Raw genomic sequence first — 14070 nt, forward strand, 5'->3', positions numbered from 1 at the left:
CATGTGCCTAGCAATTCCTTCATGTACCTAGCAATCTTGTTTTCTTCATGTGCATAGTAACCCTATTTTCTTCATGTGCCTAGTAACCCTATTTTCTTCATGTGCTTAGTAACCCTATTTTCCTTCATGTGCCAAGTTACTGTAGCATTCCTTCATGTGTTGAGTTACCTAGTGTATGTCGAGTGATTCTTCATGTGTTGAGTTACTCAGTGTATGCCAAGTGTTTCTTCATGTGTCGAGTTACTCAAAGTATGCCGAGTGTTTCTTCATGTGTCGAGTTACTCAGTGCATGTCGAATGTTTCTTCATGTGCCAGGTTACCCAGTGTATGCCAAGTGTCAGTATTTGGACGTGATTTTGTGAGCTAACTTGCAGGATTTATTTCATTTGTGACATTTATGTTAAGATCTTTTCTTGGGATGAGTCCAAACCATTGTTGGGTTGGCCTTCCTCTTATGTAATGATTCTAGAATGATTTGTAAGCTATTTTGGCAAATATAAATAGAATGTTCAGGCTTAGAATTAGGAAAGCTTTAGAAAGAGTAGATTAGGGAGTAGAACTGAAAGTGCAAATTTGTTGTTGGATCTTTGTAACTAAATGTATTGTAATTGGTCGTAACCTAGAAGGCCTCACAGCTGGGCATGTATGAAGATATTTTGATGAATCAATAGAAGTACTTGCTCTTCTCTCTCCTTTGGTTGTTGTTCTTTGTGTTCGTTTCTATTGTGTTAACTCTTGTAGGGTAGTTTGGATAGCTGGGTGAGCCTTTGGCCCTAGTTATTCATCCTCTTGCCTATGTCAGTGAAGAAAGATCATACCTATGATTTGGCTGAACTTATATTGTAGCAAATCAATGAGAACCTAGGAGCTATAAGGATATCAAAAGGTGCTCAATGAAAATTTGGCTTAGTTCTTATGTGCATATTATTTTATGTGATGGAAGAATTCCCTTCAATTGGGAAGGTGAACTAGGATTCTAACAAGTCTACACTCTCCCAAATAAATGAGTTCATTGATCAAATGGGAGACAATTTTGAGGCACAGATGACTAGCTACTTTGAAGACTTTAAGAAGTCTATTAAGAAAAGAATGAGAATACCAGTTTCACTGGTAGAGAAACATGTCAATGAGATATGTTTCTTGGTTGACATTGATTATACCTATATTCAAGTGGCAATACCTAGAGTAAGATGGCTAAGGCCATTAGGATATGAGCTGGATGTTGATGAAGCCTTGACAACAATCACAACATTGCTAGTAGAAGAAATTGATAAGAAGGCTCCTCACTTTGGGACATATGACATTGTCAAGTCTAAAGTTGAGACTGAGCTGAAAATTGCTTCAATCATCAAGAAGAAAGATAAAATGGTAAGGAAAATAAAGAAGACATTTGGAGCAAACATTAAAGTAGAAGTAGGAGAAGAAGAAGTAGAAGGAAACATTGAGGAAGAAGAAGAGCAAGGGCAAGGGCTAATTGAGTTGACACAAGGCCAAGGAGAAGAAAAAGAGGAAGGTGACGAGGGAGAACAAACTAAGGAAGCACCTACACCTACCAAACAGAAGAAGAGAAAGGCTAAAACTCAGCCTTCAGCTTAGCCTAAGCCAAAGAAGGTCACCAGACCAACTCCAACTAAGCTAGCAGTGACAAGGGCCACTATAAGGGCAACCACTCAAAAGGCCAAAAAGGCACTAAAGGAAAAGAAGAAACCTACTGCACAGCCAGCTAAAGAGCTTAAGAAAAGAAGAAGGTATATGGCTCAACCAGACATAGATGATGAAGAGAGGATAGAGTCAGAGGACATAAGCCAATTTAAAGTGGTAAGTCATCCTCCTAAATCTACAATTGACAAAATTTGTAATAAGATTAAAAATGTAGATTTAAATGATTTAAAGTCTCTCAATTTCAATAAGCTCAGTAGGGAAGAGTAGCATAAAATAGAGGAATCTATGTATGCCATAATGGTAGAATTTAAAAACACACCTCTAGAGCTTGATAACACTATGCCAAAGGAACTATATGAGATAGTTGAGAATAAATGGCATTATTGTTTGAAGATGGAAATGAAGATTAGAGAATCTACCCTAGCACAAGTGAAGCCTGATATGACAAATGCTCAAATAACCAAGGAAAACAAGAAACATAGTGGGAAATTTGCACCCAAATACAGAGCCTTTCGCATTCTTCAAAACAAAGTTGAAGATGTTGTAAATAAATCCACATAGATATGGAAAACAATATACAAGATAAATGATGATAAGGTGGAAGAAACAAATAAGGTAGAATCTAGTGCTAAAGAAAAGGTGGAAGAAAAGAAAGTAGAAGAACAACAAGGACATGAGAAAAAAAAGGAAGGAGAAAAGAAAGGTGAGGAAGATAAAGGAGAAGAGGAGAATAAGGAGAAAGAAGAGGAGGAATCAGCAAAGGGAAAAGAAACTATGTCAACAACTGACCAGCAGCAAGAAGATGAACAGAGTGTGCAAGACACACAATTGCCACCTCCCAGTCCACCTCATGTAACCACTACACCTGCAGAGATATCATAAAGGATGTTATTAACAAGACAGCTCAGAACATGAATCCACTTATTGCAGAGGATCTCTCAAAGATCCTTCACCAATCTACTCTATAGGCATAGTTGTGTACAAGCCCTGTATTGGTGAGTGCGGATGAACTACAAAAGGTAGTAGCAGCACCACAAAGGGAAAAGGTGAAAAAACAAGAACCACCTTTCACTTACAAAGCTACTAGGACTAAATTTCTGATGCTTCCACCACCACCTCCACCAAGTGCAACAAGTGACAATGATCAGATGCAGCAAAAGAAAAGGAGCAAGTTGTCATTCAGACATTGGTAGAATTACCAAAGATTGGCACTCCTACTAAGACCATTCAAAAGCCTAGCACTGATGCTATCCCCTTGCAATTTTCAACTCTAGGCTTGAGTTCAACAAGAGTGGCTAGGGCACTTCACTATGGAGACCTTGAATTAGATGAAGAAATGGTGATTCCTTCCTATGATTCCAAGACTATCACAATAGCACAAATGATTGAAATGCAAAATGCATTGGATAGAAGGATGAGGCAGGAAATATTAAGGAAAGAGTTTAAACATAAGCAAGAACTTCATGATATAAAGGACATCTTCATGGATGCCTTCAACTTGTAGTCACCAGATGAAGGAAAGCCAATAATTGAGCAACTATCAGACATAGTTGGCCAGGTGACCAATGAAGACTAGGACACCAATGTTAAACTCATGGAATGGTCAAAAAAAAAATTTCAAGGAAAGGTGAATGAGAAGATATCAAGTGGAATTGCACTTGAACAGGTAGAGTTGGCCAAGGCAATAGATAAGGCCAAAATTTTCCTTGAAAACATTTTTTCATTGTATAAGAATTTGTGTGACTTTTCAAATTTCACACAAGAAACTAATCAAAGAATAATGAGCTTGGAAAGGAACTTGAAAATATCTAGCATGCAATTACCTAGAGATCTAGCTCAGAGTGAGAAGCATTTTGCACAATCGCTTCACACACAAAGGGAGTTAGTTGTACTAGAAATAGAGGAAACCAATATTAAGGAAAAATTGATGCAAATCTAGTCCTCCATAACCCCTCATTTAGAAGTCCTCCACAAGGAACAAGTTTATGCTGAAACAGTTTTAAAGAAAGATCCAAATCTTTCTACCCTTGATGGACTTGTACACCTTGCTGCAAAGTCTACCATCTAACACAAGTCACTTGACATAGCTTTGAAGAATTGGGATACAGCTCTGAAAATAATAATGGACGTCAATAGTACTTTTTTGGCTAAGTGTGGTATTACTCCTTAGAGCCCTTTGACATAAGTGTCAAAAAGGGGGAGATAATAAGATAGGGGGAGAAATAATAATAAGAAAAAGGGGGAGATATATGTTTTGGGGGAGATACAAAATTTTGGCAATCATATGGAAAGTTTCTCTGATGCAAATGCAAAAATTTCATAAGCTCTGATAAACCAGATACAAAGACATAGGTACAAGATAGAAGACAAAGACCATCAGGCACATTCAACATAGAATTTTGATTTCAAGAATGACAAGGCACAATCAGCTCAGGGGGAGTTCAGGTATTTTATTATAATTTTGAATAATTTTTGAAACTTTGTGAATAAGGTACTCATAAGGGCAAATTAGCAATGTCCAGTTAAGTGTTTTTGATACTCATGTCAAAGGGGGAGATTGTTAGTCCTTAGATAGTTTTGACATTTGAGTGTCAACACACTTAATCACTTTTTGTATTGAAGTCGAGTACACTATGTATGCCAAGCCACAGTGTGTGCCAAGTTAGTATTTCAACAGGTGTCGAGTGACTTCAGGTGCCGAGCAGTATATAAGTGCTGAGTGACATATAGGTGCCCAGTTATAATTGATGCCAAGAAAGTCAAAATGTAGTATATGTCGAGTGAGCCAGAATCATATATGTGTTGAGCAAGACAGAGTATAGTTGGTACCGAGCAATCCAAGATAGTATGTGTCGAGCACCAGTAGTCCAATATGTGCCAAGTAACACAGAATCAACATATGAGTTTGAGCCCTCACAAACTTAGATGTAAACCATTTTTGGAGCCGATATAAGAGATTTTGAAAAGGAAAAAGGATAAGGACGAATCATTTACATTCCCTATGTGATCTGCATCCAACCAATTTTTAAAAATGGAGGCATGCAACCAATAAGAAAAATGTAAGGTATGAGTGGGAATTTGAGATTCAATATGGATTGTAGATCCATACCTAACCCTAAGTCTTCACAAGCTTCAAAAGGAGGTCAAAAACTCAATTTAGGTATGTCGATGAGAACAGTGTATGGGGAGATTATAGCAAAATTATAGTGAGAAGTGAGTAAGACTTAGAGGAACAAAGCAACAATTTCATATCTAGTTGATCAAAACATCATAAGGGACAAGGAACATGATCAGATATCAGATCTCAGAGGATCAAGGTCAGAAGGAGCAGAACAAGTGCCTAAAATCAGCAATTGAAGATTGTATGCAATCAGGTCAAAGATTCCTAATGCTTTCTTATCATTGTATTAGATGTTGAAATTCTATATTGATAGGTTAGCTTAACAGCTAGGTAGGAGAACCTTTGGAGAAGGTGATTGAAAATCGTATGTATTAGGTAGGTTTAATAACCTATTGTAAATCCTTTAATAGGGTGACACTTCATGTAAAGTGTTTGTAAATCCTTTAACTAGGTCACTATTGACACAGTGTAAAGCCTTTAACAGGGCAGACCTTTCATAGAGCAGGCCACCAAAATTGGTTGAACATTTATTGTTGCAGTGATTTTTGAGGGTATCATCCCCACCCCAATTTTACCTTCTTATTCCTAGAGGGTTTCTGGGTTACCAAATCTAGTGTAATGTGTTATTGTATGTGATGTACTTCATGTTCATTTATATGTTTACTTGCATGCAATTTTCTTTTCAATTATATATTTAAAGGATTAAAAAAGGGTTAAAGGTGTTGTACTTCTGATTCACCCCCCCCCCTTTTCTTAGAAGTACTCTTCCCATCTTTGAACATTCCAACATTGAAGAGTTTCTAGCTATTCTGTTGTTGTCCTTCTTTGGTTTGTCTCTATTGTCTACCCTTTTGTTGAGCAATTTTTTGTTCTGGTTCTACTATTTTGGGTGTTGATGCATAGGTTCATTTGGACTTTTAATGCTTATATTCTTTTCTCTTTGTAAAAGTTTTCGGGTCCTATAAAAACCTATTTTTACTTAATCAAAATAGTCCTTGCACTTAAATGCATACACTTGACTTAAGTTTTTATTAAAATAAATTAAGGGTTCGATTAATTATGCTTCTAGATTAGAGCATGTATTAGTTGCTTTATTAACATTTTTGATACTTTCTGTGATCTACCATCATAATGTAGAAAGCTATCTTAGCTTTTAATCAATGTTTCATCTATCCTTTCGATAATAGATCACTATTAGTATGATTTGAAACTTGGATTAAAATATTAAGATACGATCTAATGTAGAAATAAAATCAAATTTATTTATATTTTGAATTAAGAAATCTCATATCATTAGCCTTAGATAAACTATGTTATAGACAAAAATCTATAACCAAACATATATGTGAATGACATTGTTGTATTTATAGAAACATAAGTTCCACCAAACAATTTGTTTGATGTGTTTATGCTCATGATTTTGTTTGATGTGTTTTCCTTTGGACCCAATAAGGTCATGTGGACCAAGAGTCAATTCCATGAGTCAACATTGGTCAAAGGTCCTAAGGCCACTCTTCAATAACTTCCATCAACATTTGGAACTACTCCTCTACAATAATCAACATTTAGCATTTCAACTTAATAAATCGAAATGATTATTACTCTTAACATTTGGAAATACTCCTCTATAATAATAATCATTTAACAATTAAGAGATGATCAAATGAGAGGAAACAATTGAGAGCTTAGATTGACACAATTTTTAGATGATCATATGTAATGAAATGGGCATGTGAGTAGAAAGAAATTAGAAAGCCATTGTGTATAGATGAAGGTACAAGTGGATGATTTTGGAGTACTTAGTATAGACACTCATCATTCAATATGCACATATCATCATTCGAGATCAAATGGGTGTATGGGATTATACACATAGTGAACAACGAAGGAAGGAATTGAAAATAACGAGGTCCCAAGACCCGCAATTGTTGATTCCACTTCATCAATGACCCTTCTTGTGAAAGTGTTGTCTAAAACCTTTCTCATGAGATAATGTGTAATGAGATCTTTATTAGTGCAACAAAACCTGAATCCATCACCTTATCATGACTATTGTGTTGACTTCTTATATAAGTGTTGGGAGAGATGGGAAAATGGGATGCGAATATGGGATGTGTAGAGAGGCATAAATCAAAGATGAACATAGATGAAACCTATTGCTAGTCTAAAATAGATTTCATCATCTTGGTCTGCACATGTGTAAGAAAAACATCACCATAGACAAGCTTTCTTGTGTCAAAATAGTATGTGTATATATTATCATCATTAAAGAAGGGGGAGGGGGAGGTGCTAATAGAATAAATGATTCATACTACATCAAACAAGAGTTGAAGTATGTTATATACACACAACATATCAATGTGACAATATGAAATGAAATGGGTGGGTTAAGATTATGCACACAATTTATGTATCAAACCAAGGTTATACTATAGTATATAATATAAGTATATATACACTATATATATGATATTATGAGAAACAATGTGTGCACGAGATTATCCAAGCACAGTTTGTGCATCCAACAAGGGTTATAATATATACAAACAATATATATGATGGTATGATTCATTGACCCTAATTATGGAATTTTCTAATTCTAGTTTGTGGGGTTTTGATTTATGATGCTAGGTGGATTTGATGAGAAATAGTTGGGATTTTTCCAACACGGGTAAGAATACATACACACTCTTCTGACACCAAGAAAACATGTATATGGTATTTTTTTTTACACATGTACACTCTAGGCTGTGGGAATTCATTTCAGACTAGAAATAGGATTCGTATGTATTCATCCCTAATCTCTGCCTCTCCATATATCCCATCCCATCCCTTTTTCCCAATTCTTGTCCTTTACACCCATATAAGAAGTCAACACAATAACCCACATATCAAATTTTGCAAAGGCTAAGTGGGCATCTTGCAAATTGAGATGGGTTGGGTTGTCTTGGCCTATATAGTGGAGGACAATTGAAACTATTGAGAGGTTAGATTGACACAATTTTCAAATGATCATATGAAATGAAATGGTTGTGTGAGTAGAAAGAAACCAGAAACACATTTTCTACAGATGAAGGTACAAATTGATGATTTTGGGGTACTCAGCATTTAGTATGCACATATTGTCATTCGACATCAAATGGGTGTGTGGGATTATACACATAGTGAACACCAAAGGAGGGAATTGATTATAACAAGGATGTCCCAAGGCCCACACTTGTTGCTCAGTCCACTTTAACAATGACCCTTTCTGTGAAATTATTGTCTAAACCCTTTCTCACGAGATAATGTGTAATGAGCTCTTCATTAGTGCGATGGAACTTGAATCTAGGAGGCAGTTGTGCATCACCCTTATCATGATTGTTGTGTTTACTTCTTATATAGATGTCAAGAGAGATGAAAAAATGGGACAAGAATATGGAATGTGTGGAGAGGCATAAATCAAAGATAAATATGAATGAATCCTATTGCCCATCTAAAATGAATTCCCTTAGCCTGGTCTGCACATGTGTAAGAAAAGTATCACCATAGATAGGCTTTCTTGGTGTCAGAAGAATATTTTTATATATTATTATCGTTAAAGGAGGGGGAGGGGGAGGGGGAGGTGCTAATAGAATGAATGATTCATACTGCATCAAACAAGAGTTGAAGTATGTTATATACACACAATATATATCAATGTAATAATATGAAATGAAACAAGTGGGTTAAGATTATGCACACAATTTATGTATCAAACCAAGGTTATACTATAGTGTATAATATAAATATATACACAAAATATGTATCATAATATGAGAAAAAATGTGTGTGCAAGCTTATGCAAGCACAATTTGTGCATCCAACAAGAGTTACAATGTATACAAACAATATAGATGATGATATGATAAGAAATGGGCATGTGAGATCACATTGACATAATTTGTGTATCAAACAAGGGTAGGAGGTAGTGTAAACACACAATATATATGATACCATGAGAAGAAATGGGTGTGTGAGATTATCCAGGCATAAATTGTGTACAAGAATATGTGGGTGCAAGCCTACATAGACAAGTTTTGAGATGTTCAAATGAGAGGACACAATGGAGATCTTAGATTGACACAATTTTCATATGAACATATGAAATGAAATGAGCACATAAATAGAAAGAAACTATGAAGGTATGAAATAGAAGGGGTTGTAGTACTTGATACAAACACTCGGTATTCAATATATTGCACATATCATCATTTGAGATCAAATAGGCGTGTGGGATCATATGGACAATGAAGAAAAAAGGAAGGAATTGAACATACTAAGGAGGTCCCAAGGCTCACACTTGTTGAGGTTCACTTCAGCAATGACCCTTCATGTGAAAATAATGTCCAAAACCTTTCTCACGAGATAATGTGTAATTAGCTCTTCATTAGTGGGATGAAACCTAAATCCAAGAGGCAGTTGTGCATCACTCTTATCATGACCATAAAGAGCCTCCATTGGTGAATTTTCTTCCCAATCTACTCACAAGAACACAAGAAAAAAAATGGATCATTTCAACTGTCCTCCACTATATAGGCCAAGGTAGCCCAAACCATCTCAATTTTTGAGATGTCCACTTAGCCTTTACAAAATCTGATATGTGGGTTGTTGTGTTGACTTCTTATAGGGGTGAAAAGGACAAGAAGTGGGAAAAAAAGACAGGATGGGATGTATAGAGAGGCAGAGATCAAGGATGAATATTGATGAATCCTATTGCCAGTCTGAAATATATTCCCTCAGCCTGGTGTGTACATGTGTAAAAAAAGCATCACCATAGACATGCTTGTTTGGTGTTTGAAGAGTGTGTATATATGCTTACCCACGTCAAAAAAATCCCAACTATTTCTCATCAAATCCCACCTAGCTTTATAAATCAAAACCTCACAAACTAGAATTAAAAAAAAACATAATTAGGGTCAGTGTATATATTAAATGAATATATGAATGTCATGGAAATGGATGTGTTTTGCAATTGTGCCAGGGCATTGTGTTTGTGCCACAACTTAGTGTTGATAGCTAGGAAGTCATCACAAAAAGAATGGCGCCACAAATTGTGTTGCTCAAATGCGAAAAGGGTTTTTGTGTTCTCAGGGCGTAATTAATTGTGTTTTTGCACAGATTTTTTGCAGTTTCAAGCAATTTATTTTCAAATAAAATCTAGTTTCAAGCTAGGCAATTTCATTTTCAAATCACATAAATTAAGTTTCAAACAATTTCATTTTCAAATCACATAAATCAAGTTTCAAACAATTTCATTTTCAAATCACATAAATCAGGTTTCGAGCAATTTCATTTTCAAATCACATAAACTTGAAGCAGTACATGTCCTTACCTAGGGGTGTTGATGATATGTGGGCTTGCAGTGTTGACTCACACCAGAATTTGGTGTCCAAACCTTATCATGCCGGACTCGTGCCTTTTGCTTGTGCACAATCAACTGTGAAAATGATTTGGTGTTTTGTCTTTTCTTTTCTTTTTCTATTGTCTATGATCGTCAACATTTCGACAATCTCAAAATAGGTAGATGGAATTTCAATGATGTTGGGGAATTTTTTTTTAAAATGCCAATTTCAGAAAATGAGGCCCTAACATCGGAAATTAATGTCGAAAATAAAGGCCCAATGTACTAGTGTAGTTAGGAATATATTGGTAGGATGAAGGATTTTAGGATGCAAGAACCCAAAGTCGATGAGAATGATGGAAATTTTGATTTTGGGAAACAAGGATCCAAAATATATTTAGTAGGCGAGAAGTGATATTAACCTTTTGAGATCATTTTGATGGAGGGGAAAAGGTATTAATAAATAATTCGGAGGAAAGACAAAGGCACCTATTAAGGGCTTGAAAGAAGCTTCATTAAGATGAACGAAGGTTGTACCAATAATTTTAGATTGTGTGCCTTGGATGGGAAGCCAAGGATGCAATCATAGATTTCTCTTTGGCATGGATTGTCTCTAGCATATCTCGGTCATATGAGCTTAAACGTTTACCTTGATAGTTCATATTTTGAGCATTTGTTGACAATAGATTGTTGGTTGTTTTGGAAACAAGATGCGAGTACATTTTGAGGTGGGCATTGATGGGATTTGAGGTATTTTTCATCCCTCTATATGAAGATCCACCTATAAGTAAGGGTAAGATAACCAACATGATAATGTGATGGTCTTGAGATGGTTCGATAAGATTTGTTGACAATAGATTGTTGGTTGTTTTGGAAACGAGATGCAAGTACATTTTGAGGTGTTTTTCATCCCTCTATATGAAGATCCACCTATAAGTAAAGGTAAAATAACCAACATGATAATGTGATGGTCTTGAGATGGTTCGATAAGAGGTGGTTGAGTACATTTTGAGGTGTTTTTCATCCCTCTATATGAAGATCCACCTATAAGTAAAGGTAAAATAACCAACATGATAATGTGATGGTCTTGAGATGGTTTGATAAGAAGTGGTTGAGAAACTAGAAGAAACTGATTAAATAGATAATTTGTCAATGCTTGTGAACAAAGCAAATTTGAGCCATTTTATGGTTGGTAATAGCTACGACATTTTTATTCTTAGCAAGACTGTCACTGTAAACCATTGCAAGATAAATTCAATTTAAACATAACAAAATTAAATTGATGTTCCATTTAGTACATGTTATGTTTTTAATATTTTGAGGGTAGAATGAGAGCACTTTAGATAGTAGTAAGATATATTGTACTCTATAAACTTCTCGAGCTTCTATTGAAAATATTCGAGGCAGGAGAGGAGGGAATTAACATTATAATTAGTTAAGCGCTCAGCAATGCACCAGTCAATACAAAATGGAGTATTGGACAAGAAAGTAGGAGATTGACTTAAAACGGTAAACTATAAAGGGCACCCGCGCCAGGTAGGGGTCGAACCTACGACCTTCTGCTTAGGAAACAGACGCTCTATCCACTGAGCTAAGGCGCAAGTTTTCAAATATTTGAAATCCATCCATTATTATATTGTGCTGATTTATTTATTGGATGCATAACAAAATCACGTTTTAATAGTACTAGAAAACAAATGAAAAGGTGGACGTGCCGGAGTGGTTATCGGGCATGACTAGAAATCATGTGGGCTCTGCCCGCGCAGGTTCGAATCCTGCCGTCCACGCTCTTTGATGCCCTACCACTTCGAAATCCTAAAATATAGTATCTTGAAATGCTAAAACATATTTTAATCAATTAATCTTACCTAGAAAATTGTGAATACATCTAAATATTCTCACCAAATTCCTCCTCGATCAACATTCTTAATTTAAGATAAATTTTGAGTTGAATATTTTGGCAGATGGCTTTATTCTGGGCTCTCTTTTCCACATTTTCCCCAAAAATATGATATGAACAGAGGGGTTATTGCCATCTCTCACAGAAAGTTTCGTATGCAAATTACTAAATGTGGCATTTTGAAATACAAGTGGCCACTGCATAGTTCCACGTTATCTATCAGGTGTTATTACAGTTTATGGTTGGCTGCAATATTAAATTTACAGTTTTGTTTTAAGTTCTAAAATATATATTTAATAGAATGTGTTGTTGGAAAAGCTTCCAAGGCTTTTACATGTTTACTTTTATGAATGTTGTAGGAGTTTTCATTTACACTATTTTGCTTGCTTACTGTTGTCAATGAAAAAATTATTGTTTTCATATATTTTTTAGATTGTTAGTTGGATTGTTTCTATTTTGGATACGTAACTAACCCACTTAATTATTTTGTTACATTTTAGATCTATATTTTACATCTTATTTTTATTATTTAGTATTCAATTATTCATCTCTTTAGTATTGCAATGAGTTTTTGTTAACTCATTATTAAAAATTTCTATTGGATTTATTAAAACTACACAAAAATATCTTGTAATAAATATAATGTCTTTTAATTCTTTTATTACAAGTGTTGTTTTGTTGTTTTGGTTATAATTTCTAACACATTTCTTATTGACTTTCTTCCTAGAATTTAAACACCATTTATAAACATCATTGAAACAAATAGATCTAGAAAATTCCAATTTAACATTTTAGTTTTTTTATTTAAATTTTATTAATTGAAATTAAAAATATAAAAATTGTGTAGATTGTACAATTCTTAAATTTTTTTCATTTAAAATAATGACAAAATTGTTTTTAACATATAGTAAATATATAAATATTTTTGCTATTTAATATTTTATATCAAAAAATTAAATGGTGTAAATCAAATTAAAACAATATAAAAATTACATAGTTAATTTACTAAAATTACATAATTTAGTAAATAACTATTTGACTATATATTATAGTCAAAATAATATAAATAATTATGTATTTTGAAATTTATAATTACATACATTTATTATCACAACCTTTCATTTGCCTTTTTCTAAATTCCTCCATATACAATCATATACACTTATTTATTAAATTAAATTAAATTAAAGTTTTTTTGAGACAAAAATTTAACTTTTTTCAAACTAAATAATCTATTATTCTCTATATACCTATATGATTATGCTTGAACATAAAACTAAAATGCACATCTTATCAAGGTGGGCAATTGTTTATTAGTAAGCTATCTCTTGAAAAGTTCTAAATCTTTCACACAACATTTTATTGTTTGAAATTGATACACTTGATAATCTCTCTCATTTCTCTCATTTTTATTCCCAAAAAATTTCAGTTGTAAAATGTACTGCAGTTTCTGTGTGCCATGGTTAAATATACGTTTCGATTGTCAAAGCTTCTTTTTAATCCCTCTTCCACACTTCTGTCTAGCAGGGACTTGAGCTGCTCATGCAGCCCTTGTATTATTAATGCTACTATATTCAAAAAAGTCAAAAATATATTTTAAACTATAATGAAATTCTATTTATATCATTAATACTACTATATTTGAAAAACTAATTAGTTATATGGACACGTTTTATACGATATGAAGAATGATTAATTTAAATGGATTAAATTTCTATTTATATTATTAATACTTGAAAAACTAATTAGTTTAGTAGGAGATAATTTTCACAGCAAGTTAAACTATAATATTGCAATCAGGATTTAACTGTGTGATTTTTGAGTCAAACTCATTGACCCATGTTTCATGAGTAGTGATTCAACATGAATTCATCTCTCATGTGAATAAATGGAACACTTAGCACTCATTGGAAAGCCCCAACACTTGGTGAAGGTAACCATGGAGGAAACTTTGTAGTTAAGCGCACTCAGGCTAGAATAGTACTGGGATAGGTGACCTCCCGAGAAGTCTTGGTGCTTCACCCC

General features: G+C 34.2%; 2 non-coding genes across 2 annotated transcripts; one reads left to right on the top strand and one right to left on the bottom strand.

The window, feature by feature from the left end:
- Positions 1 to 11673: 11673 nt before the first annotated feature.
- On the bottom strand, positions 11674 to 11745 carry TRNAR-CCU (transfer RNA arginine (anticodon CCU)). The gene has a single exon. It is a non-coding gene; the product is annotated as a tRNA-Arg (tRNA).
- A 105-nt stretch (positions 11746 to 11850) lies between these two features.
- TRNAS-AGA (transfer RNA serine (anticodon AGA)) lies at positions 11851 to 11932 on the top strand. The gene has a single exon. It is a non-coding gene; the product is annotated as a tRNA-Ser (tRNA).
- Positions 11933 to 14070: the final 2138 nt, after the last annotated feature.

This window comes from Cupressus sempervirens, chromosome 1 (assembly GCF_028749045.1).
Source record: "Cupressus sempervirens isolate cs-2001-9-10 chromosome 1, ASM2874904v1, whole genome shotgun sequence".
NCBI classification, from domain to species: domain Eukaryota; kingdom Viridiplantae; phylum Streptophyta; class Pinopsida; order Cupressales; family Cupressaceae; genus Cupressus; species Cupressus sempervirens.